General features: G+C 41.9%; 1 protein-coding gene and 1 long non-coding RNA gene across 9 annotated transcripts in view; one reads left to right on the top strand and one right to left on the bottom strand.

Moving 5' to 3' along the window:
- Nucleotides 1-10,839, bottom strand: part of KDM4C (lysine demethylase 4C) — a 335,140-nt gene extending 324,301 nt beyond the window's left edge. For 3 of the 7 annotated variants that reach the window (XM_036331119.1, XM_036331121.1, XM_036331122.1), the window contains exon 1: nt 10,587-10,837. The gene's annotated coding sequence lies outside the window, so the exon portion shown is untranslated. Of the gene's footprint in view, nt 1-10,586 lie in introns of all 7 variants that reach the window. The other 4 variants (XM_036331125.1, XM_036331127.1, XR_004971309.1 and 1 more) reach the window with 3 other exon arrangements.
- A 50-nt stretch (nt 10,840-10,889) lies between these two features.
- LOC118667540 lies at nt 10,890-21,476 on the top strand. Of its 2 annotated transcripts, none has more exons than XR_004971310.1 (4): nt 10,890-11,029; nt 11,694-11,754; nt 16,232-16,310; nt 21,196-21,476. It is a non-coding gene; the product is annotated as an uncharacterized LOC118667540 (long non-coding RNA). The 2 variants fall into 2 exon arrangements; XR_004971311.1 differs by having other exon boundaries at nt 16,232-18,948.
- Nucleotides 21,477-25,952: the final 4,476 nt, after the last annotated feature.

Raw genomic sequence — 25,952 nt, 5'->3', positions numbered from 1 at the left:
AGAGCACTAAGGCTCAGGCCAAGCAGGTTCAATGGAGGCAGAAGGTAGCTGGAAGCCTGGCCTTTCAGTTTCAAACTGCAGCTCATCCAGTTTGATCTCACAGTGAGTCTGCATTGGCTTTGCAGACTGCTTCAGTCAGGCATTGTTATGGGTTGAACTATGTCCCCCAAAAGATATGTTGAAACCTAATCCTCAATGCCTATGAAAGTGACCCTATTTGGAAACAGGGACTTTGCAGATATAATCAAGTAAAGATGAGTTCATACTAGATTAGGGTAAACCCTAGTCCAGTGATGGCGAACCTCTGACACGCGAACTCATTTTTTTGGTTGATTTTTCTTTGTTAAATGGCATTTAAATATATAAAATAAATATCAAAAATATAAGTCTTTGTTTTACTATGGTTGCAAATATCAAAAAATTTCTATATGTGACATGGCACCAGAGTTAAGTTAGGGTTTTTCAAAAAGCTGACACGCCGAGCTCAAAAGGTTCGCCATCACTGCCCTAGTCCAAGGGTGGGTAACGTCCGGCCTGCAGGCCACATAAGACCCGCAAAATCATTTGGTCTGGCTCTGCCAAAGCATTAGGAGTTAGTTAATTAAATGTTTGACCAAATATAGCAGGATAATCTTTAAAAGTTGATAATTTTGTATGGCCTGCGAGTGATCTGTGTCCAAGTAAGCCTTGCATCAACTTTTCAAACGCACTAGGTCAAATTTTAATAATATCTGTCATTTCCTAGCTTTTCCTTTCTCTATCTATTATACTACCTTATATTATTAAGTGTCCAACAATAGAGGCCTGGTTGAATCAACACAGGCCACTTCCAACACAGGACAAGCAACATAAAAGGAATGAGGAAGATCTCCAAAAACAGAACTAGAGTGATTTCCAAATTATACCATTAAATTAAGAAAGCACAGTGTAGAACAGAGTTTATAATTCTACTTTGTGTATAGAAAACAAAACCAACAAAAATGGTTACCTATGGGGAAAAGAAGAGACAGGAAAGGAAGTAAAGCTTCTATGAATGTAGATCTACATATAGTTTTAACTCTGGAATCATATAAATGATTTATATCACACAAAAAAACAAATTTTAAAAGGCCTTAAAAACTGAGAAACAACTCATCTAACTATATAGTAAGTCAGTGGCATAAACAAACAAAGAAAAGAATTGCTTAAGTAACTTTGAGTCACAGTGTTTAGGCAGTAAATCCTAAAAAGATATATTCTGGGATACAGAACTACCTTTAAATATGTCAAATTTCATTTAGTTGACAGATTGTTAGCAGTAATATTGGTATTAAATTTTAAAAAAATGAGCAAGCAATTTAAGATACAGCAACTAAATAACAATACTGTCCTTAGATATCAAGAATTTCATTGTAGCCCTAACCGGTTTGGCTCAGTGGATGGAGCGTCGGCCTGCGGACTGAAAGGTCCCAGGTTCGATTCCAATCAAGGGTATGTACCCTGGTTGTGGGCACATCCCCAGTAGGAGGTGTGCAGGAGGCAGCTGATCGATGTTTCTCTCTCATGGATGTTTCTAACTCTCTATCCCTCTCCCTTTCTCTCTGTAAAAAATCAATAAAAATATATATTTTAAAAATAAATAAATAAGTAAATAAATAAATAATAATGTTAAGGTCAAAAATTGCCGCAGTCTTTCCTCATGTCTAAACATAACTATTCTGTTTCCCTTATCTCTTCCATACTGTCTCAGGAAAAAGTCAAATCTATCAGGGAGTTTAACTTGAGTTAAAGAAAACACAAAGCTCTACGGGTTTATTTTTATACTTGCTATAATAAATAGTACTTTTTAACTTTTTCTTTTAAAATAATTTCAAACACAGAAACATTGCAGGAATAGGAAGAAAAGAACCTATATACACTTTATCCAGATTCATCTATTAATATGGTACCAGACCTACTTTATTCATTTGTACTTTCTCTGTCTCTACACTAGACAACAACAAAAAAAATGTTGGGGGATTCTGTAATAAATCATAAATCTCTAACTGGGCAGGTCATAATGGGTAGTGACACCCCAGGCCAGCCCTGGCCATTGTTCTTGTGCATCTAGGTTAACACACCTTTGTAATACCAGGTGTAACCACTCTCAAGAGAGCACATAATCTTAGCTAACCTGTAATCCAATCTCCACCTTGCCTACCTGTAAGCTTCTTCACCTTCCCTCCTTAATTTCAAATGCATAAAAGAAACTGCAAAACTGTTATTCTCATTTGAGATCTTGCTTCCTGCAACTCTCATCAGTTTTGGCTCAAATAAACTCATACATTTTTGGACATTTCTTAAATCGATAGCACACACACATGATATAGTATACAAGATAGAATACTCCTTGTATATATATGTATATACAATTTTTTTCTGAACCATTTGAGAGTAAGTTGCATACTTCATGGCCCTTTACCCCTAAAGTTTACTAGTATGCATTTCCTAAAACAGGGACCTTCCTTTACACAGAGACAGTAGAGTTTTCAACTCTAGTAAGTTTAATATAGGTCCAATGCTTATATCTAATTTCTGTATTCCAATTTTTTAAGTAAGCCAATAATATCCTTTATAGCACATTTTCCAACAGAAAAACAGTAATGAACATGCTGATTTTTTTTTTAAACGTTCATCTTTTATTCTTAGAGACTGCTCTTTCTGCTTTGTGGGTGTGTTGTCTTTTTTATAAAGCATTAGATAATAAGTTTTCTTTGATAATTTTTATTTAAAAATTTTTAAATATATTTGTATTGATTTCAGAAAGAGGAAAGGAGAAGAAGAGAGAAACATCAATGATGAGAGAGAATCATTGATCGGCTGCCTCCTGTATGTCCCCCACCAGGGATCAAGCCTGCAACCCGGACATGTGCCCTTGACCGGAATCAAACCAGGGAACTTTCAGTCCACAGGCTGACGCTTTATCAAATGAGCCAAACCAGCTAGGGCTATTTTAGAAAATTAAAGTTGACAAGCCTATGTCAGTCCAATTTATTTTCTCAAATTGGGAAGTCTGGAAACCAGGGAACTAAATGATCTCTGAGATCTTTCATTGCTCCAATGTTACATATGAGAGAAGAAGGAAGAGAGGGTGGAGGGATGGAAGGCACTAATTATTTACATTAATGAAAATTAAGTAACTTACTCAAGTTCAAGTACTTATTCAACCAATACCTTTTTGGATTCCAAGCTTTTAACTCTACAAAACCCCAACCTCCACCTAATCAGGAATCTTACAAATGTAACATTCTTAACAAACCATTCTCCCAGTAAAAATGGCTTCCACTTGCAAACCACTTTAACTTCAAATTCTTCAGCTTGAAAAATAAGATAACTAGTCCCATCATTTCCCTCCAAAGCATATAGGTTTTCAGACTTTCCTATCTCCCCTAAATCTTCCACACATTCAAGTGACAACTCTCTATCTCTACAGCTAAATACAAAGATTAATCAAAAAATTTGCATGGCCCTAACTGGTTTGGCTCAGTGGATAGAGCATCGCCGACCTGCGAACTGAAGGGTCCCAGATTCTATTCCGACAAGGGCTGTACCTTGGTTTCGGGCACATCTCCAGGAGCGGGTGTGCAGGAGGCAGCTGATCGATGTTTCTCTCTCATCAATGTTCCTAACTCTCTATCCCTCTCCCTTCCTCTCTGTAAAAAAAAAAATCAATACAATATTTTAAAATTTTTTTTGCATGGACAAGGAAGCAATAAGAAAGAAAATACAACTTTTTTTTCTTTGATTGGTAAAGATAAGAGAACTATCTCAAAAGTGCAAAACACAGATAATGGCAACTGAGAGTCACACCCTCTAAGGAAATGATAAGGGAAATAGACTATGAAATCATCCTAAGATTCTACCCATCAATCCCTAAAGTGTTCAAACAGAAGCAGAAGAATCTTTGCATTACTAACAGCAGAGGCAGCTAACATTTAAGCACCTAATATCAAACTCACTCAAGGTCACACAGCATTGAAAAGATAAGCATAGGTGTTAACTGGGTTTTTGCTGTAGAGAACTAAAGAGGCAGGTAGATGGAAAGGGAGGCTTAGATGCTTGAAATCTGCTTCCATCTGGCCCCAGGTACAGAAGTCAAAAGTAAAAAATAAATCATTCGTCCCAGAATAACTGCCTAACTTGTTCAAAATCAGAAGAAAAACAAAGCAGTAGTAAAGATGGGACAACTGGCCAGGAATTCCTTCCCCTTTATTAGAAAGTAAAAATCCAGAAGGGTGAGGACTGCTAACAATGAACGCATAATAAATCCCACTATAACTAGATATCTTCCAAACTTAACAGAAAGATATCGCCTAATTCATCCAAAACCTTCTCCATCCCTTCAACTCATGCCATATGGATGACCTTAATAAGGAATATTAAAACTTTCCAAATTATCAAGCAATGGGCCACATAAGTGAACATTCATTATCAACAATCTTGAGCAGGGCAGAGAGTAAGGAAATCCTCAGCAAAAAAGATGAAAAACAAGGCTTGGTAAGCTTTTATAACTTAGACAGGAAAGGGAAAAAATCAGGCTAGGAGAAAAAGATGGATCACTGTACAGTACAAGATATTGCATATCATGAACGTGGAATGTACATCCCAACTGGACAGGGGTCTCTAAACTCAGCCAATAGAAACCTGGGCTTTAGCCAACATTTTAATAACAGTGTTATTTTGCCTATTTGCAAATACATATTAATGTATAGGAAATTTGTATTTTCAACTGAGCCTTTCCTATTATAAATGCAATGTTTATTCTCAAAAGAATTTTAATAAAGGCATATTTAAATTACTATTAATCCCACCACCAAGTTGAGATTCCAGTGTATATTTTCTAAACATGCACATTTATAAACACGTTTAAACACAATTGGGAGAATACATTGTATACAATTTTGTATACTGCTTTGCTTTCATCAAACATAGAAGGTTTGGACTTATCTAATGCTTTTAAATATTTTTGTTAGTTATGAATATCACAGCATAGTGTTCAGTTAAAATACATACTTGAGTTCTTCCAATATATAGCTACCAAAATAGATGATAAAAGATCAATATTTCAAGATGGGACCAAACAGCACCACGCCTTCTGGTAAGTGAACAAATGAAAACCACAGCTCTAGGGATCAGCTCCAGTGATCATGAACTGTGCCACCCTTACCCAGCCAGGCTCCTTAATTCACACATTCACAAATACTTACTGATTTGCCTTGATCCTCTTGTTTTAGGAATGTCCTTTGGTTTGTAACAAATTGAGAAAACAAAATTAATGAGTGGCCAGCCTTAAAATTCATTGACTGACCACACACCTGTAATGAGCTCAGCCAAGTAGGGTGAAAGAGTACTGGCTATTGGTGGCCCAAAGAAGCCTAGAAGACCTAAGTGAAAGCCAGGTTTAGATTTTTCTAACCCTCCTTTGAGAACAGGCTGGAACGTATCAGCAGGAGGAACTTTCTTTTAATAGGGAAGGGAGTGGTATTATCCTTGTACTTTCCATCAGAAAAGACTGAGATATAGCCATTGTGTTTCAAAGAAGGAGGAGGGGCTAGTAGAAATGAGGCATTTTCCTTATATTGTCTTAGAGCTATGCGGTGCAAACTCAGTCTGCAGTCCTACCCAACTTAGTGGGTTATATCTACATTTTTATATTTAATACAGAACAAAATAGAAAATATAAGAGTACAACACAGCTGGCAAAGTATTGTTTTGTGAAAGTTTTGCTTCAATTTTATATGTGTATATATGTGTTGGATCAGAATGGGTAAAATATATTTCCTACAGTTTGCGCTGATTTTAATTTCCTTAATTTTTTCATATATGTAAAAATCATTAATTTGTACAAGTGCTTTTTGAGTACCTACAGCTAGTGCTGGTGAGACAGTGGTGTGTTGGTGTGATATAAGTAAATAAAAATACTTGACCCCTACCCTTATAGAATTCTTACCTTTAGGAGTAAACAATAGAATAATCACATAAATAAGATTATAAACTGCTAAGTGTTATGGAAGGAAAAGCTCAGGAAATTAAGATATTCACTAGGGAAGCTGACTTAGATCAGGGAAGAGATGGGGTGACAGATCAGGATTCTCTGAGGAAGTGCTTTCAAGCAGAGACCAGAATGATGTAAGAAAAGGAATTAAGTGGGAAGGAAAGTCTGCCTGGCAGCAAATAGCCAAGGCCTGTACAAGAAAAGAAAAGCCAGTGGGCAGAGAGGAAAAGTAGACCATCTAGAAAAGGCTTTCCGGGAGCATGAGATAGGAGGCAATAACAGGAATTTCAAATGTCCTCAGGACAATGAGAAAGATCTGATTTGCATTCTAAAAGCTCGCTGAATAGAACTGAGAAAGGAAGGAGACTGCAGAAGGTACTGAGATGTTGCCAGGTGGAGACTAGCAGAACTGATCTGATATATATATTTAGGAAGCAAGCATGACAAAATTTGGTGATAGTTTGGGTGAGAAGGCTGAGGAACCATGAGGTTTCTGGGATAACTCCTGGTTACCCTAGTGAGCAATGAAATGGGATGAGATGCTTGAGAAACCCCAGAGAAGCAGAGCTGAGATGAAAGATGTTCAACTTGTTTTGGGGTTTTTTGTGGGGTTTTGTACATAATTTTTTAAATATGTTTTTATTGATTTCAGAGAGGAAGGGAAAGGGAGAGAGAGATGGAAACACCAATGATACGAGAGAATCATTGATTGGCTGCCTCCTGCATGCCTCACACTGGAGATCAAGCCCACAACCCAGGCATGTGCCTTGACCTCCTGGTTCATAGGTCAACGCTTAACCACTGAGCCACTCAGGCTGGGCTGGGGTTCAACTTGTTAAGAGTTAACATGTAGAGATGCCAAATTAGTAACTGGAACTGAATGGAGATATAAAAAATAAAAAAAAAAATTAAAAAAAGGAAGTCAACACCAAAATGGTTTGATGACACATTATTCTGCTCCTTAAATACTTGCCACAGTAAAGTATCATGCAAACCTATCAGAATCTAGAATAAATTTTAAAGATTCTATGGAGCAGCAGTTCATAAATACCATAGTAACTAAAACCACTGAGTATCTGAAAATATAGAGCTACAGTGTAACTGAGCATTCACATTCAATATACTCCTCTTTCATGAAATGGTAGGGAATCACTTCTCTACTATGTTCACTGCTATATGTTCTACATCTAAAATTTAAGGAAATGTATCCACTACTAGGCAGAATAAACCACCCAGCAAGAATAAGACAAACAGCACATATAGCAAACAACTGTGCAAGGAAAAACTCTGTAGTACTATAAAACATACAAATATACTAGTAAGGATGTTTCTCAGGGGAGGAAAGGGAAATGAGTTATTTAGCACATACTTAGTTCTCAAACCTTAATAGTATCAGATGAAAGATTCTGTTCCTTAAGAATCAGCTCAATTTCAAGACCAGAAATTCCATCCCTAGGTAACCAATGGTAAGTATCCTCACCGTTCCCAAGTAGTCCCTATATCTACAAAGAGTCAAAATTTAATAAAAGCTTTACATTAAAGCTATAGTAAAATCTTATCTAGTTTATTAAAACAAAACAGGTTAGAAATTTTCAAAAAATGAAAATGTCAATTACTGCTGATTTCTCTTTTTCCTATAAATTCTCCTGTTTCCAGATTTTCTTTTGTTTTTTCATTAGGGGATTTTAATATGTTTTTGTTGATTTCAGAGAGAAGAAAGGAGAGAGAGAGAGAGAGAGAGAGAGAGAGAGAGAGAGAGAGAGAGAAAAACATCAATGAGAGAGAAACATCTATCAGCTGCCTCCTGCACACCTCCTACCAGGGACTGAGCCTGCAACCTGGACATGTGGGCATGTGCCCTGACCGGAAATTGAACCAGTGACCTCCTGGTTCATGGGTTGATGCTCAACCACTGAACCACTATGCCGGAAGCCCGTCCATCCTTCCTGTTTGACACAGTCACTGCAGGAAAGAAACATCTGCACAGCATATGTTTCAAGGGACCTGGCGTATATGGCATACTGTTCTTAATATGTTTGCCCCCCCTTCTTGGCGCTATGTGTTTTAACCAAGGTCACCTCTCCGAGAAAGGTTGTTTCCCCAGGTGGGGATTTTCCCTTGAAGTTAGGGAGGGAATAAAACCCCGCAACTAGGTGCCAGGCAGGTAGTTAATCACTTTAACTACGAACAATCACGCTTAAGCTACATAATCTTTACTCCCTGGAATGGAGATAAGAAATGCCCTAACCTTTGGAATAGAATTTTTTTTTTAAATATTTTATTGATTTTTTACAGAGAGGAAAGGAAAGGGATAGAGAGTCAGAAACATTGATGAGAGAGAAACATCAATCAGCTGCCTCCTGCACGTCCCCTACTGGGGATGTGCCTGCAACCAAGGTACATGCCCTTGACTGGAATCGAACCTGGAACCCTTCAGTCCGCAGGCCGGCACTCTATCCATTGAGCCAAACCAGTCAGGGCTGGAATAGAATTGATAGGATTAAAATCAACTGGTATAAATACAGATGTAACAAGACAACAAAACACAGAACTTGGCTGTAGATCCTGGCTAGGCTGCTGATCAACTGAACACTGTCTCTATGTCATTCCTTCTTCGCCGACTCAGTCCACACTTTTAGGAACCCCTGGACCTGCTGGGGTTGGACCCCAACACCACTACAACTAGACTAAAAGGTATATTTTTAACTTTAGAAAAGCAATGGATTAAAGTCTGTTAATGTGAAACAAACATCCAATTTAAATTGCATTCATAGGGGGGACAGATGACGACGGACATAGACTTGACTTGGGGTGGTGAACACACAATACAGTGTACAGATGTGTTGTGAAATTGTGCACCTGAAACCTATACAATTTTACTTTTGTTTATCAGTGTCACCCCAATAAATTCAATAAAAAGGGAGAAAAATAAAAAAGTAAACTGCATACAATTACCAAGTTCGTGGGGTGCTGTAAAGATTATGTGCAAACTTTACATAGCACCTTAAATTGGGAAAGAGAGAGCCTAAAAACTCTGAACCCCATGTAATACATTCCTACACAAAGTGGGGGGATGAGGATGGAAGGGGACTGGCAAGGAGGAAGAACTAGAATAATGATCTTAAAAGGGAACAGAGCCCTAGCTGGTTTGGCTCAATGGGTAGAGCATCAACCTGTGGACTGAAGGGTCTCAGGTTCAATTCCGGTCAAGGGCACATGCCCAGGTTGTGGGCTTGATCCAGTAGGGGACCTGCAGGAGGCAGCCAATCAATGATTCTCTCTTATCATTGATGTTTCTATCGCTCTCTCCCTTCTCCCTTCCTCTCTGAAATCAATCAAGATATATTTGAGAGAGAGAGAGAGAGAAAGAGAGAGAGAGAACCGAGTGCTATAAAGTAATAATGAACCTTTAAAAATTACAGCCACTAATTTCCAAGCACTACCCTTCCAAATTAAATTAGTAATCGTTGCCATAGAAACAGTGAAGCAGAGTTTCCCGAGATTTAAAAAAAAAAAAAAAAATACTGCAAATTCAAGTGGGTGAAATAGGGCAAAGTTTGGTCCGAACCTAGGTGAAGAGAGCCTACCAGAAACTTTCTCGCCGAGATAAAGGTGGGCCAACCGCAACTTCCAACCTACATTTCCCAAGCAGTGCTTCAAACACCACCTCGCGTGGTCATTTACCAAGTGCTAAAAAAAGTTTGCCCTCCCTTCTTCCGGAGGAGGAACCAGACAAACCCCTCCCAGCTATCGCACACAAGGAACGCAGCCGGTGCAGACGAGCACGGTGCAGCTCGGGGGCAGACTGCCTCCGAGCTCACCCGGAAAGCATCCGAATCGAGCCCCGCGGGTTTCATCGGCGGAGCCCCGAGCAAAAACCCAAACTCGAGCTCAGAGCCCCCAGCCTGCCTGTCCTGGCTCCCTCCTCCACCCCAAGCCCCGTCCCGTGCCTGGCATTCCACGCGACCCGATCCAACTCCTATGTAGTAAGCAACCGCACCGTGGTTTCGGGCACTGCAGAAATGGCCCCGTGCCGGAAAAACCGAAAGGACAACCGCGGGGGCTGAGGAGGTGCCCCAGAGCCAGGCGAGGTGCCTGCGACCGGGCGCTCCGGGGAGGAACCCCATCCTCACCCCGCGGCGGTGACAGTCCCCGTGAAGAGATGGCCCCGCGAGGCGCAGCAGGCCCTGCTTCCCCGCGTCCGCCCAGGACGCCGCTGGCGGGGGAACCGAAAGGAGTTGGCATCTCTGGACCACCCGCGCGCTCCTCCGCCCCAAGGAGCGCGACCACGACTCCGGCCCCCGGCAGAACACCCAGCGCCGCCCCGAACCCCCGAGAGGGCCAGAGCGGGCTGTCACCGGCTCCCGCCTCCCTCCCCTGCGACCACGGCCGAACGCTCTCGCCCCTGCTTGACAGTCCCGGCGGCCGCGGACCGAGCGCCCCAGGTCCGGCGTCTCCACTCGCCCGGACGCCGGCAATCCCTGCTGCCCCGCGCGGAGGGGGGCAGTGCCGGGAAGGTCGCCCGGGCCCTCCCCTGCCGCCCCCATCCCCGGGACTCCGGAAAAGCGGTTACCTGGCGCGCGGGCGGGGTGAGGACACGGCCCGGGGGAGGAACAGGAGAAGGAAGACGGTGGCCTCCGGCCCAAAGAGATTTAGGAAATTCGGGAGACTTGTTCCGCACTGGGTGACAGCTGCTCGCTGCGCACGCGCACCCGGCTCCGGCCGCCGATCCCACCCCGCGGCTCCTCTCCCTCCCGAGGAGGAGACGGAGGCAGCGGGGAGGCGCGCGCACGGCGCTCGCCCGCTGCCCCTGCGCGTGGGCGCGCGCGCCGTCACGTGACTCCCGGGGCCCTGAGTCACGTGAACTGCCAGAAAGCTTAAAGGTGCCCGGCTTCTTCTTACTTTGGGCTTAATCTTCCGCCCTGTTTTTCATCTGTGTTCGCTGTCACGTCTCTTGTTCTCCTGTGCACTTTTTTTTCCCGGAGGGAGAGACGCTGGAGCAGAAGGAAGGAACAGGTGCACAGAACCTTGCCCGGCAGCGCGGACGGTGTTTCCGCACGGGTGGTCCTGGGGGACCACGCGCCACACGTCGTCCTGGGCTCCGCCGCGGGCCTATGGCGGCCCCCGCCGCGCGGACGTGGGAGTGGCGTTGCCATGGGTGGGGCCTCAATGCCCGGTGGAGTTTAGCCGGCGTCGTGTGTCCAGGGCATCTAGCTCTCAACCACAATGGGAGATCCCGAGTGCCTGAAGGGCGTCTACCTGCTCACCTTTTAACAAATAATTCAAGCTAGAGGCCGTGTTATTGGCCTGGGGGAGCGAAACTCCCGTATTTGGGGGCAACTGCTGGCGGAGGTCAAGCCCTGCACTTGAGCTGGAGACACCAGAGGGTGGCCCCAGTAGGAATATGGGCTGGGGGTGTCTCCAAAAAGCTAGGGATGGCAGCAGTGTGGCCCGAACTGTAGTAACAGGAAGTGCAGGTGCCTCCGACCCCGAGAACGTGCTTAAATTAGCTGCTCGCCGCAACTTGTTGCTCCCGCGCTGTCACTCCGCCCTGCAAGGTGTCCTGAGGAAACCGCACCGACCTTAAGCATTTGTTTGTGCAGGCAAAAACAGATGGCTGAGCACCAGATGTTTCACAAAACTGAAACTTTATTCTTTTTTTTTTTTTTAACTTCGACAGAGTTCCCAGCTGCGTCTGATGTGGAGTTTCCCGTAACATCTTCTCTGCTAAGAAAGATTGGGTAGGTCGTTACACTACCGAGCACACTTGGGCTCTCTAATATGCTGGATTTTTCTATTACAGTTCATTGATTTCTGCTTTTTTTAATACCTCAAATACCACTTGCCACGCCCTTAAAGTCTTTTCTCGCTGGGAGGACCATTTCAAGGACAAATTCAATGTGGTTAAGTGAGACTAGTGGGATTATTGGACCACTACATTTTTGTAGTGGTTAAATTATAAACAAGATTTAAGCTGTACTACCCACAGACACGTCAGAAACTTGCCTCTAACATGTACACTCAACTGGGAATTTTCCAAATGTGTATACTGGGATGATCCCAACCCTCCTTACAAGTAAATTGGATATGCTAAAACAATAAACATATAATTTAACATTTATTTAACACTTATTGTGAGCTTGATACTGTTTAAAGAGCTTTGCGTATGTTAATTAAATTAAATTCAATTAAATTAATTGAATTGTATTCATTGAATTGTGCTCGTTCAATGAATAGCTATTATCTCCTTGTTACAGACATGAAAACTGAAGTACAGAGATTAAGAAATATGTCAAAGAGATCAACTAAAGGACTTGTATGCATGCATATAAGCCAAACCAATGGATACAGTCAACAGGGGGATGAGAGCATGAGTTGGGGGGAAGGAGGTTGGGGGTTAATGGGGGGATGAGAACACACTTGTAATACCTTAACCAATAAAGAAATTAAAGATTAAAAAAAAAAGAAATATGCCAAACAGCTACTGAAAACCAGGGTCCTTGGTACATCAGAGTAAAAAGTCTGGAAACCTGAATTCCAGTCCATTTGTAGATGCATGATGTTGCACAAACAACATTTGATGAACACAGTAGAGAAAGCCTCTCTTTTTAAAAAATATATATTTTAATTTATTTCAGAGAGGAAGGGAGAGGGAGAGATAGAAACATCAATGATGAGAGAGAATCATTGATTGGCTGCTTCCTGCTCCCTACTGGGGATTGAGCCCGCAACCCAGACATGTGCTCTTGACCAGAATCAAACCCGAGACCTTTCAGTCCACAAGCCAACGCTCTATCCACTGAGCCAAACCAGCTAGGCAAGACTCTCTTTTTTTAACCAAAAAAATGAGACACACATACCAGCCTTGCTGACTTCTCCAAGCACTTCTGAGCATCAAAGAAGATAATGTAAAATGTCAAACACTTCAAATGCTGAAAAGCACTGTGTGAATCTATGAAGTACTTCATAGTTTTGGAAACTGAAGTGAGCCCACTAGAAAATCAACTAGATTCATGGCACAGAGAACAGTGCTGTGTGCCTAATATATCAAAATATCTCTATATTGCCGAACCGGTTTGGCTCAGTGGATAGAGCGTCGGCCTGCGGACTCAGGGGTCCCGTGTTCGATTCCGGTCAAGGGCATGTACCGTGGTTGCGGGCACGTCCCCACTGGGGGGCGTGCAGGAGGCAGCTGATCGATCTCTCTCATCGATGTTTCTGACTTTCTGTCCCTCTCCCTTCTTCTCTGTAAAAAATCAATAAAATATATTTTAAAAAAAATATATCTCTATATTATCAATTATAATGAAAATTAAAAATTAGCCATATATTTAGTCCCAACTAAAAGCTCCAAATGCAATAAGGTGAAAGCTGCATAATGGATACATAGACTCCCCCTAAAGCTCGCTATGTGAACCATTTAGATCACCTCAGAGAAAATAATTGTAAATTTTTTAATTCACAGGGTGTCCCCCAAAAATGTATACACACTTTACCAGCTAATAGCTCAATTTTTAAAATAAAATGTATTTTTTTAAATATGTTTTTAATTGATTTCAGAGAGAGGAAGGGAGAGGGAGAGAGAAATAGAAACATCAATGATGAGAGAGAATCATTGATTGGCTGCCTCTTTATTGAAGTGTGTGTGGTTAAACAATCTATAGAGAATACCTATTAATTCACTCATTCAACTTTCATTGAAATATGGTAGGAAATAGGGTTCTGAATTACACAGGGAGTGAATTACGAAAGTAGGTTTACAGTTGTCCATATGGAAAATAATACAATAAGAAATAACAGTATAAGAATAGTTATAACTGTTAACCTACTTTTGCCCCACCCTGTAGAAAAGAAATGGTCTATTTGGTGGAGAAATTATTGTGACCCTTGTCCCAATCAGAAGCAAAACAAAATTCTACTGGTGTTTTGATGCACACACACACTATATCTGTGTTTCATAGGTTAACTCTTATTTTCCATACAAAATTGCTTTGGGGTCTTCAATAAGTTAATCTTAAATGAAAGACAAAGAGGCTGCTTTTATTTATTTATTTTTTTAATAGGAAGGGAGAGGGAGAGAGAGAAACATCAATGATTGGCTGCCTTCTGTACACCCCACACTGAGCCCACAACCCAGGCATGTGCCCTGACCAAGAATCGAGCCATGACCTCCTGGTTCATAGGTGGACATTAAACCACTGAGCCAGCCCTAACTGGTTTGGCTCAGTGGATAGAGCATCGCCCTGCAGACTCAAGGGTCCCGGGTTCGATTCTGGTCAAGGGCATGTACCTTGATTGCGGGTACATCCCCAGTAGGGGGTGTGTGGGAGGCAGCTGATCGATGTTTCTGGCTCTCTATCCCTCTCCCTTCCTCTCTGTAAAAAATCAATAAAATATATATTTTTTAAACCACTGAGCAATACTGGCCAGTCAAGGCTGCTTTTATATGTGTGTGTGTATATATATGCTTATATATGTATATGTATACATATAATCTTTTAGCTATGTACTACCTCTTTGGAAAACTGATACTATCTGCTAAAGTTGAATATATGCATACCCTGTGACCCAACAACTTCTCTCCGAGGTATTTACCCAACAGAAATGCATGTATATGTGCATCAAAGTACATATTAAGAGCATCATTACTTATAATTATCAAAATCGTATTACTAAAGATAAAAGGTGGAGATCTATCTATGTTTACAGATATAACAGTCATGGAACAAGGCCATTGTATCAGGTAGAGGCCAGGCGTGCTTTCTCTTAGGCCTAAGGTGGAGTCCTTCCAGGAACAAGGTATGGAAGAAAAGTTTGATGCCCATGAAGTGGAGAGCAAGGTGGTCCAAACTGACCAGAAGGAGGTAGAAGTCCTGCTGGTGGTGAGCTTGTGATAGACAGTGCAAAGGAGGGTTGGGATTTGTACCAGAGTGAACCAAGCCATCCAAGATGGTAAAGGGGGGAATTTGAGGTTGATACTGATTAGTAGTAGCATCAGGGTTCCAGTCTAAGCACATCTCTTCCATTAATGGTCAGAGTATCTGTAATTTCACAGACCATTCTTCATTACTGAGGAGTACTGTACTTATCCACCCTCAGGCATGAATTTAAAAGATCCTTCATTGAGGGAGCCATTAGATATTGCATTACTATTTTTATAAAGACTCTAATTACGATAGGAAACAAAGCATTTGGCATCTTAGAAATGAAATTGATGTATTGTTTGGAAAGAGACTACAAAATGTCTTCTTGGAGTTGCTTTAACAATTCCCGGTTTTCAGAGTACTAGCAACTTTTTTTATTTGTTCTTCTATTAATTTCTGTCTCAGAAAGTTGGCTTGGTTCATCTCTCCCACAACTGCTCTTTCATTTCACGAGGAAGGATTGTCATGGGCATTCTTGTGCAGAAGAAAATGTTGCCTTATATTTTCGTATTCTATAGTTTATCTCCATTTTATTGAGTTCACTGATTTTAATATTCCCCTTTCTTTGCTGACTGCTTCTAATGTTTTTTCTGCTGAAATTCTTCCAGTATGGTATTCTGTCTGATCAATGAGTTCAATTTTTAGCTTGAAACTTTATAATACACTTTCTAGAGGCCTTGCAGTGACTACAGTGAACAAGTACTTTGGGTTCTCTTCCAATCATGTATAATTGACATTCTAGCACTCAGCTAAAAGTTGTAAATGCTTTTTTTTCCCTTTCTTTCTTTAGTTGTAAACACTTTTTTTTTGTTTTTGTTTGTTACTCCTCACCCTAGGATATTTTTTCCATTGATTTCCAGACAGAGTGAGAGGGAAGGAAAGAGAAACATTGATCAGTTGCATTCTGTATGTGCCACAACCAGGGATCAAATGTGCAACCCGGTTATGTGTCCTGACCGGGAATCGAACTAGCAATCAGATGAAGCTCAACCAACTAAGCCACTCCAGCCAGGTTGCTTTCTCTTCTTGAACTAATGTTAATGTAGCTCGGATCTTTGTCACATCCATGTCATTTCCTGCTGTGATAAATTGCAAAATATGGCCATAAACTCCTCCCAGGATCCTATGCAATATGACTTTGCACTTCCTCCCATCAAGAGGTTATCTGTTTCCCCACCTTTTGAATCTAGGCTGACCTTGTGACTTGCTTTTATCAATGGAATATGGCAGAAGAGATGTTATATGATTCCAAAGCCAGAGACCTGCAGCTTCTGCTTTCACCCTCTTATCTTAGGATGCTGCCCAGAGAACAGGAGGTCAAATGTACAAGAACCAAGGCTCACAGTGGACAGCCAGCACCACCTGCCAGACATGTGAGTGAGACCACCTTGACATTCCAGCCCAACCACCTCAGGACTGAATGCAGCTGCAAGAGTGAGCCTAAGGCAAAACCAGCAGATAAACTGTTACCCATCCCAGATAATCATGAAAGATAGAAAGAAATCACTACTGCTGCAAGCCACCAAGTTTTGTGGTGGTTTATTACACAGCAACAGATAACTGATAAAACTGTCTTCTCTCACTTTCTCAACTTATAAGTCCTGGCTCTCTCTTGTCTAATTCAGAAAATACAATTACTTTCCTGCCAGGGTCCAGCTGGAACGGCTTCCGGCACTTTCCTATTACTTTTTCCTCAGTTTCAGAAATGATCTGCACAAGACAGTTATTTAAAACTTTAGCATCATCACTCTTACAATCAGGAGATTATTTCCTCTCTTTTGAAGACCTCTGGTGTACTGTCAGACTTTCCTGAACTTTGTTTTGCTCATTCCAACTTCCTCTCTGTTACTGATAGGAAGCCTTCACTTAACTTTCTCAAGCAGCTTTATTTCATTAAGAGCTATCTTTTCTCCAAAAGGTTCATGGAATTCTTATGCATTTTTTTCATATGAACTTAAACATTTCTATAGATCTCTTTACATTTTCTTCTTAGTTTATAGCAAAACAAGTAATTTTTTCCACTTCATCAAAGAGATGCTTTCCTATTTTAATGGTTGCTCTCTTCAAGCAAGTTCTTAGCTTGTGAAATTTCTGTTGAAATTCTGATACCTTTTCAGGAACTGGGGTTTTTCCCATTAAATTGAAGTTTATCCTTCTCAGCAATTGATATTTAATTACTTTGGTATGACCTGTTATTTTTTACACACGAATCTTCTCCAGACTATAGGACAAATACCAGTGAGGAGTTTAGGACAACATTCCAGAGCACACCTTGTAAATTCCACGGGTTACTGTCTATATTGCACCAGCAGCCTAGATCCTGATCAAGGTTCCACAGGGCTCCTATCTAAATTGTTCAAGGAAGTGAAAGGCCCTGTTTCTAAACTGTGATTTTTATTTTTTTGAGCAGTGGTTCTCAAAGCTTTTTACAAAAATTGGCAAGGTTAAAACTATTTTCATAATAACACTAAGACTTTATTTGCCCATTTCTCTCTTATTCATTCGCATTCACAGTGGAGTTTTCTAAGGAAACAGGGTTGATTTTACCACTAGTTACTCTGAAAGCTAATGGAATGTGTGCTTCTGTATTAGTGGGCTAAAATTTTTTGTTTTAAAATCCAATATGATAAATATTGATGATATATCCATAAAGACTTTATTTTTCATTTTTTGTTTATAGTTTTATAACTTTATTCGATGATCAGCAGTTAGTTCTCATCCACATTAAGTATTGTATATGTTTCCTTTTTCCCCGTTGACCTCTCCCCAGCCGTTCCCACCCCTAGCACCACACTGTTTATAGATTTTTTTTTCCCAATATTAACAACACTTTTTTTTCTTTTTATATTTTTATTGATTTCAGAGAGGAAGGGAGAGGGATAGAAAGAAATAGAAACATCAGTGATGAGAAAGAATCATTGACTGGTTGCCTCCTGCAGCCCCCCACTGGGGATTGAGCCCACAGCCCTGGCATGTGCCCCTGATCCGAATCGAACCTGGGACCCTTCAGTCCACACTCTAACACTGGATCCGGTGAGGGGGCGTGCAAGAGGCAGCCAATGGATGTTTCCATCTTACATGGATATTTCTCTAAGAAAAAAACAAACAAAAGCAAGAAACAAAAAACCCAAGCAAACCTAATAAGTGGAGGAAAATATTTTTGAAGAATGTGTTTCAACCAGAGTAACCAGGGGAAATTATGCCAAATATCCTGAGAGGGGCGGACGGGGAATACCAGATACAGTAATAAGCCTCTAGTAGCGGTGGATCAGTCCTACTACCATGGGGTGGGGATGGAAATCGAGGACAAGGAGGAAGGTATTCCTGGAACTGGATAGCTAAAAACCTAAAAAACCGGGGCAATTTATATTTGATATGCCCACATGGACCATGGGGGCAGGTTTGAGTTAAGCCGGAGCGGGGAGTTAAAATGCAGAGGCTGCGAGGCAGAAATTCAGAAAGTGGTGTAACGCCCTGAAATGCCTCAGCGGAGGAAGCGGCTGTGCTTTGCCTACGGGTGGGAATACACTCGTGGGTCTCCCAAAAGAGCCCAAGGGGGAGAGAGAGGTGACGGCGACACGCTGCACGCGAGTCCTACTCCACCTCCATCACTAGGAGCACCAGACACACCCAGTACCGGAGCGCCAGCTGGCCTCTGGGTGGCGACGGCGATAGTCTCAGCAGACGCCAGCGAAAACTTCCTGTTCCCGGCTCCCCTAGCCGCCAGTTCCGAGATTACCTTCTCCTCCAGAGCCCAGAGGGGCGGACGGCTTGGGCGCGCGTCTCTGCACCCCGGAGGGAGCAAGGGAAGTGGGGTCTGGGCGACAATGCTGGAGAAAGCCCTGTGCTGTGCATGCGCCTAGGGACGGGGACCAAGGCGGGTGGGGAAGCAAAGCGGCCGGAAAGGCACTGGCGCCCGAAACTACTACTACAAAGAGCTGTCACGAGCCACCGAAAGTCACGTGATAGCAGAGCCAGAGTCATCACGTGGCCCTCGGGGCGGGGTCTGAGGTAGGTTACGATCTCATAGCGAGTCCCGTGCGCCCCGGTGAAGGCTTCAGTATCTTCTGCGGCTCCGAGACTGGCGCCATTTCCTTGAATCTGCTTGCTCCTCGGAAATGGGGACGCCCCCTTCTTGCTAGAAGGGGAAGTTGGGCCGGAAGGAGAAGCAGGTGTCCGGGCACCACGCGGAAGCACGCCCCGCTGCAGACGTAGGACCGGCGGGTACCCACGCGTGTCACAGATGCAATAGGTTCCGTTGCGGTCCTAGGGGGACGCTGCCGCGTGGTGACGTCAGAATACGGTTTCCGGGGAAACGGGCGTTGCGGGCCGGCTGCATCCCGAGTGATCTTGCGGTTTCCTCCCTGGCGGGCCGTGGCCGCCTCGTGGCCGCGTTTCCCCAGTTCTGTGGTCGAGGTCCCTGCGGAGCTTTCGGGAATGGAGAGGTCCAGGGAGGTACTTTGCCCATGTGCAAAACGACTAAAAATCTTAAAACAGTCGTCCAAAATCTCCCCACAAAGCAGACTCCAGGCAGCCCTGGCTCTTTGGCAAGTCCAGCCAAACGTAAGGAAAACAGAATTTCCATCTTAATCAAATACTTCCAAGTATATGGGGAACGGGCGACGAAAACAGTGAACAGCCCTGGCCGGTTTGGCTCAGTGGATAGAGCGGCCGCCTGCGGACGAAATGGTCCAGGTTGGATTCCAGTCAAGGGCCCATGCCCGGGTTGTGGGCTTGATCCCCAGTGGGGGGCGTGCAGGAGGCAGAAAATCCATGATTCTCTCTCTCCCTCTCTAAAATCAATAAAAATTTCTTTTCTTTTTTTTTTTTAAAGGGCTTTTTACTTTTTAAAAAATATATATATTTTATTGATTTTTTACAGAGAGGAAGGGAGAGAGATAGAGAGTTAGAAACATCGATGAGAGAGAAACATCGATCAGCTGCCTCCTGCACATCCCCCACCGGGGAAGAGTCTGCAACCCAGGTACATGCCCTTGACCGGAATCGAACCTGGGACCCTCCAGTCCGCAGGCCGACGCTCTATCCGCTGAGCCAAACCGGCTTTGGCAATAAAAATATCTTTTAAAAAAAACAAACACAAAAAACGGTGAACACTTCAACTTTTTATGAAGCCTAGTATACTAGTAACCCTGATAGGAAAACCTGACAGAAACAGCAAATGGAAGGAAAATCATATGCCAGTTTTGCTCATAAATGTAGATCTAGAAACTCATAAGCAAGGAGTTAACCAAATCTAGTATTATATAAATAGAATAATACAATATGAGCCAGTTAGGTTGTTTTAGCATAAGAATGGTAGGTAATTGATTGCTCTAACCCGTTTGGCTCAGTGGATAGAGCTTTGGCCTGCCCCAGTCCTGGTCCAGGTGCATGTGGGAGGCAACCAGTCCATTTGTCTCAAAAAGATGCTTTTCTCTGTGTCTCCCTCTCCCTTCCACTCTCTAAAATGCAATGGAAAAATATTCTCAGGTGAGGATTAACAACAACAAAAAAGGTTATTGATTAATGGAGAAAATATAATCATCTCAAATGTCAAGAAATTATTAAATTAAAAACGTGTACACCGTGGTGCTCATGGAAAACCAGGACTATAACCAAGCCTCTTGTGAAATTTTTTCTTAAAAATTGATTTCAGAGAGCCCTGACTGGTTTGGCTCAGTGGATAGAGTGTCGACCTGCAGACTCAAGGGTCCCAGGTTCGATTCCGGTCAAGGGCATATACCTTGGTTGCGGGCACATCCCCAGTGGGGAGTGTGCAGGAGGCAGCTGATCGATGTTTCTCTCTCATCGATGTTTCTAACTCTCTATCCCTCTCCCTTCCTCTCTGTAAAAAAATCAATAAAATATATATTTTTTTAAAAAAAACACAAAAAACAAATTGATTGCAGAGAGTGGGGGGAGAGAGAGAGAGAAACATCAATGATGAGAGAGAATCATTGATCGGCTGCCTCCTGCATGCCCCACACTGGGAATCCAGCCGGCAACTTGGGCATGTGCCCTGACTGGCAATTGAACCGTGACCTCCTGGTTCATAGGTCCACACTCAACCACTGAGCCATGCTAGCCAGGTGAGCCCCTTTTGATTTTAATGCCCCTGGTATTTTGGGCTGCTAGAATTAAATAATTTAATTCTTATTCTGGCCTTTGTTCACATGTTAATAGCTTTTCCTGCTCAACTCCTTTTGTTCTCAGGAATGTAGTTATAAATTGCTGATGTCCTGTCTCTTTGTCAAACAGGAGATACTTTCAGGGTGGCCATGAGTATTTATGAGCTTATGCTGCAGAAGGAAATAATGTCTTCCAAGGTAGCTGAGACCAGCTTCTGATGCCCAGAAATCTGATGTGAAAAAGTGTTATTTGTGGCTGAAGAAACACAGACTTCTCTCTCAGTTTCCTGAAACTCCCCCTCTTTCTTTCTCTCCTTTAAAACTCTTCTGCTTGGTATGGAACTTTGGAGATGGTCTTTGGACATTAGCCTGCCGTCTTCCTGAATAAAGCAAAAATTCCTTTTCACCCAACACTTGTTTCTGGAGTATTGGCTTTAGAGCAGCGAGCAACCTAACTTGGGTTTTTGCAATAACAGGAGTAGAAGGAAAATTAATCTAATAAAGGGTATCTGCAAAAAAATCCTACAACACATTACTTAATGGTAAAACTTTGAAAGCTTTTTCTTTACATCCTTTTTTTAAAAAATTTTTTTTGAGAGAGGAAGTGGGGAGAGAGAGAAAAAAGTCCATATGAGAGAGAAACATTGATCAATTGCCTCCCTGTGCACCCCAACTGGGAATCTAACTTGTAACCTGGGTATGTGTCCTGACTGGGAATTCAACCGGCAACCTTCTGGTGCATGGGACTACGGTCAACCAACTGAGCCACACCAGGTAAGGCTCATTGTTTGATTCTGTATATACCCTGACCAGCGATCGAACCTGCAACATGGGTGTATCTGCTTGATGCTCTGACCAACTGAGCTACCCAGCCATGGCACCAATATATCTGTTTTAAAAAAAAGATAAACTGCACATTTAGCATGTTGCTACTTTAAAAATTACACACACATTCAAATGTACATTTAAAACTTTAGATACATCAAAATATTAAGAAAGATTAAGTGGGTTTTAGAGATAATTGTTAGTTTTTAATTGATTACTTTTCTCCTTTAAAATAATTTTCAGTGGGGTGGAGAGGGTCAATGGGGAAAAAAACAAAGAGGACATCTATAAAACTTTCAACGATAAAGATAATTTTTAAAAAATATTTTTATTGATTGCAGAGAGGAAGGGAGAGGGAGAGATAGAAACATCAATGATGAGAGAGAATCATTGTTTGGCTGCCTCCTGCACATCCCCCATTGGGGATGGAGCCCATAACCCAGGAGTGTGCCCTTGACTGGAATTGAACTCGGGACCTTTCAGCCCTCAGGCAAACACTATCTACTGAGCCAAACCAGCTAGGGCTGTGTTCAGCAAACTGCGGCTTGCGAGCCACATTCGGCTCTTTGGCCCCTTGAGTATGGCTCTTCCTAAGCTTTAAGTACCCTAATTAAGTTAATAACAATGTACCTACCTATATAGTTTAAGTTTAAAAAGTTTGGCTCTCAAAAGAAATTTCAATTGTTGTACTGTTGATATTTGGCTCTGTTGACTAAATGAGTTTGCCGACCACTGAGCTAGGGCAAGATAACTTTTAAAAAATAAAATAATGTTCATCCCACCACCACAAAAATGAAATAAATTTAAACATTGATTACAAGCTTATTTTTTAATTTAGAAGTCATTAAAAATAACATCTCCATTATTTTTACAACAATGCAGCCTATCATTTGGTTTTAATGCTCATGAAGATAAGGATGCAGGGTACTTTTGGGAAGTATTTTATTATTTATTGCTCATTTTTCCTTTAAATCACATAGTTCAGTTCTTACAAAGTTGACTCAAATTGATTTGTAGTTAGCACTTGTTGTTTCTAACGTAGATATTTGAAAGTTGGTTTAGGTCTCAATGGTACAATTTATTTCAAGAACATTAATATGCAGAGGGTTTTGTGTTTCTTCAGTGCTGTGGTTCTCAAGCAAGGATACTGTAGAAATTTATGAGGATATTAACCAGGATTTGAGGGCTATATCTGGGGTAGGGATGAAAATGCATAGTTTGACAGGATATATTCTTTTCTCAAAAATATATTTTTATTGATTTCAGCAAGTAAGGAAGGGAGAGGGAAAGAGAGATATAAACATTAATGATGAGAGAGAATCATTGATTGGCTGCCTCTTACACACCCCACACTGGGGATTAAGCCCTCAACCCGGGCTTGTGTCCCGACTAGGAATCAAACCATGACCTCCTAATTCATAGCTCGATGTTCAACCACTGAGCCACGCCATATATATTCTGATTCTTTTCTCAACTAGCTTCAAAAAAGAAGGCAAATTAAACTGTCTAGGCCTCTATTTTCTTTCTTTCTTTTTTTAAAATATATATTTTATTGATTTTTTTACAGAGAGGAAGGGAGAGGGACAAAGAGTCAGAAACATCGATGAGAGAGAAACATCGATCAGCTGCCTCCTGCACACCTCCTACTGGGGATGTGCCTGCAACCAAGGTACATGCCCTTAACCGGAATCGAACCTGGGACCTTTCAGTCCTCAAGCCGACGCTCTATATCCACTGAGCCAAACTGGTTAGGGCTTGGGTACATATTTAAAGGCAAGACCAGCCTTTAAATGAAAAATCACAGATGTTGATGTATTTTTAAAAAAGAAAAGAAACATCCATGAGAGAGAAGCTTCATCGATAGGCTGCATGCCTCCTACTGAGGATCAAGTCCACAACCTGGGCATGTGGCCTAATCTGGAATCAACCATGACCTCCTTGTTCATAGGTCAACGCTTAACCACTGAGCAACACTAGCCAGGCCTTTTCTTATTCTTTTTTTAAAATATATATTTTATTGATTTTTTTACAGAGAGGATGGGAGAGGAATAGAGAGTTAGAAACATCGATGAGAGAGAAACATCGATCAGCTGCCTCCTGCACACCCCCTATTGGGGATGTGCCCACAACCAAGGTACATGCCCTTAACCGGAATCGAACCTGGGACCTTTCAGTCCACAGGCCGACACTCTATCCACTGAGGCAAACCAGTTAGGGCTAGTCCTCTATTTTCTTATCTTTAAAATGGGGATAGCAGCATTAACTCTCTAGTTCCTCATTTACACCTCAATACTGCCAAAAGTTCTCTTTTACTTTTGATTATCAAAATTTTTCAAAACCTGGGATCCAATAACAAAACAGTTTTAAAATGGTCCTTGCTGAGAGGAAGCATGGGTGCTTCTAGTTTTATGAAGTAAACACTAGATGGCAGCATTCAGGCGGGATTTTCTGTTATCAAACCTGGGTTTCTCCCTTCACCCGCAACCCTTCTCCCCCAAAATAGAACAGAAGTCCAGAGATCGTCCTGCTTGTCTCAATTGGAACAGCAAGTGAGGGACAATATTTGGCAGTATTTGCTAGGGATTAAACTAAAAGTATACTTGATAGGGGAGGGGAATAACAGTAAAAGCTTATACTGTATAATATTTACATTTGGCAGGCCCTATTCTAATAATTTTACATATGGTAAAACAAAGAGTAAATAAATTAATGAGCAAAATCTTAGCCCACAAGCCATATATATATATAACATTAGAAAAAATGAACAAGAAATTATTTCATATTTATTGTAGTGAATGGGCAGGTAGATTATTTTTCAATGTCTTCCTTTTTTCCCTTCCTTTCTGAAAGGCTAACATGGTTGGTGCATGCAAGCAGGCTAAATAGCCATCTCAAGACGGTGATTAAAGAAAATGGAATTTATTTAAGAAAAGGGGCTAGGGGATGGGATATCCAAAGGGAAGGGCTGCACAGCACCAAGCCAAGGGGACATTGGGTCGATGATGGCAGCACCCAGGAGCTGGAATTCCATCCTTATATACAATCACTGGCGGGAAACTGTTGTCATCAGTGGGTTTGGGGGCTGAGGAGGTGGGCTTGGAGTGTGGATGGAATGCAGGTGTGCGATCAGGTGTCTTTTAGAACAGTTTCAATTCCTTATATGGTCTGATTCCTGATGTCTAGAAAGTCTTCTTGGCCTTTGTTCTCCTATGGCAGGAAGCTTACAAATGACTGTTAAGGATCATATTGCCCTATAGGTCTAACACTTTCCTCTTTTATTATTTTTTAAAAATATAATTTTTAGTAATTTCATAGAGGAAGGGAGAGGGAGAGATAGAAACATCAATGATGAGTGGGAATCATTGATTGGCTGTCTCCTGCATGCCCCCTACTGGGGATCGAGCCTACAACCCAGGCATGTGCCGTTGACTGGAATCGAACCCAGGACCCTTCAGTGCATAGGCCGATGCTCTATTCACTCAGCCAAACCGGCTAGGGCTATTTTCATTCACGCTTTCAACAAAACAAGTATTAAGTGTATGCAATGTTCAAGATACTAAGAGTCTCAGTTTGGGAACAATGGGAAGGTGAAATAATTCCTATAAAGTTAAGCCTCAAATCCCTAAGGGCACTACAAATGAAGAACAAAGAGGACATGCATGTTAATGCTATAGGACATTGCCCTGGTAGAGTGTTGGCCCAAGTACCGAAAGGTTTCAGGTTCCATTACTGATCAAGGGCAGGTATCTGGGTGGCAGGTTCATTCCTGAGTTCTCAGGGGGCAACCAATTGATATGTCTCTTCCCACATCAGTGTTTCTCTCTCTCTCTCTCTCTCCCTCCCTCCCTCCCTCTCTCTCTAAAAATCAATGGAAAAAGTATCCTCGGGTGAGGATTAACAACAACAACACTATAGGACAAAGTGGGATGTATGATGTGCACATTTTGTTTTCACAAAAGTTTTACTGGACAGCAAAGGAGGTATAAATTATTTTATATTGGGATGAACACACACAGAGAGAAAAGAGATTAACATTTATTGAAAGCTTACTAGTGCTCGCTT

The sequence above is a fragment of the Myotis myotis genome, unplaced genomic scaffold (assembly GCF_014108235.1).
Source record: "Myotis myotis isolate mMyoMyo1 unplaced genomic scaffold, mMyoMyo1.p scaffold_m19_p_12, whole genome shotgun sequence".
Classification (NCBI taxonomy): Eukaryota; Metazoa; Chordata; class Mammalia; order Chiroptera; family Vespertilionidae; genus Myotis; species Myotis myotis.
This window is presented reverse-complemented; position numbering and strand designations above follow the sequence as displayed.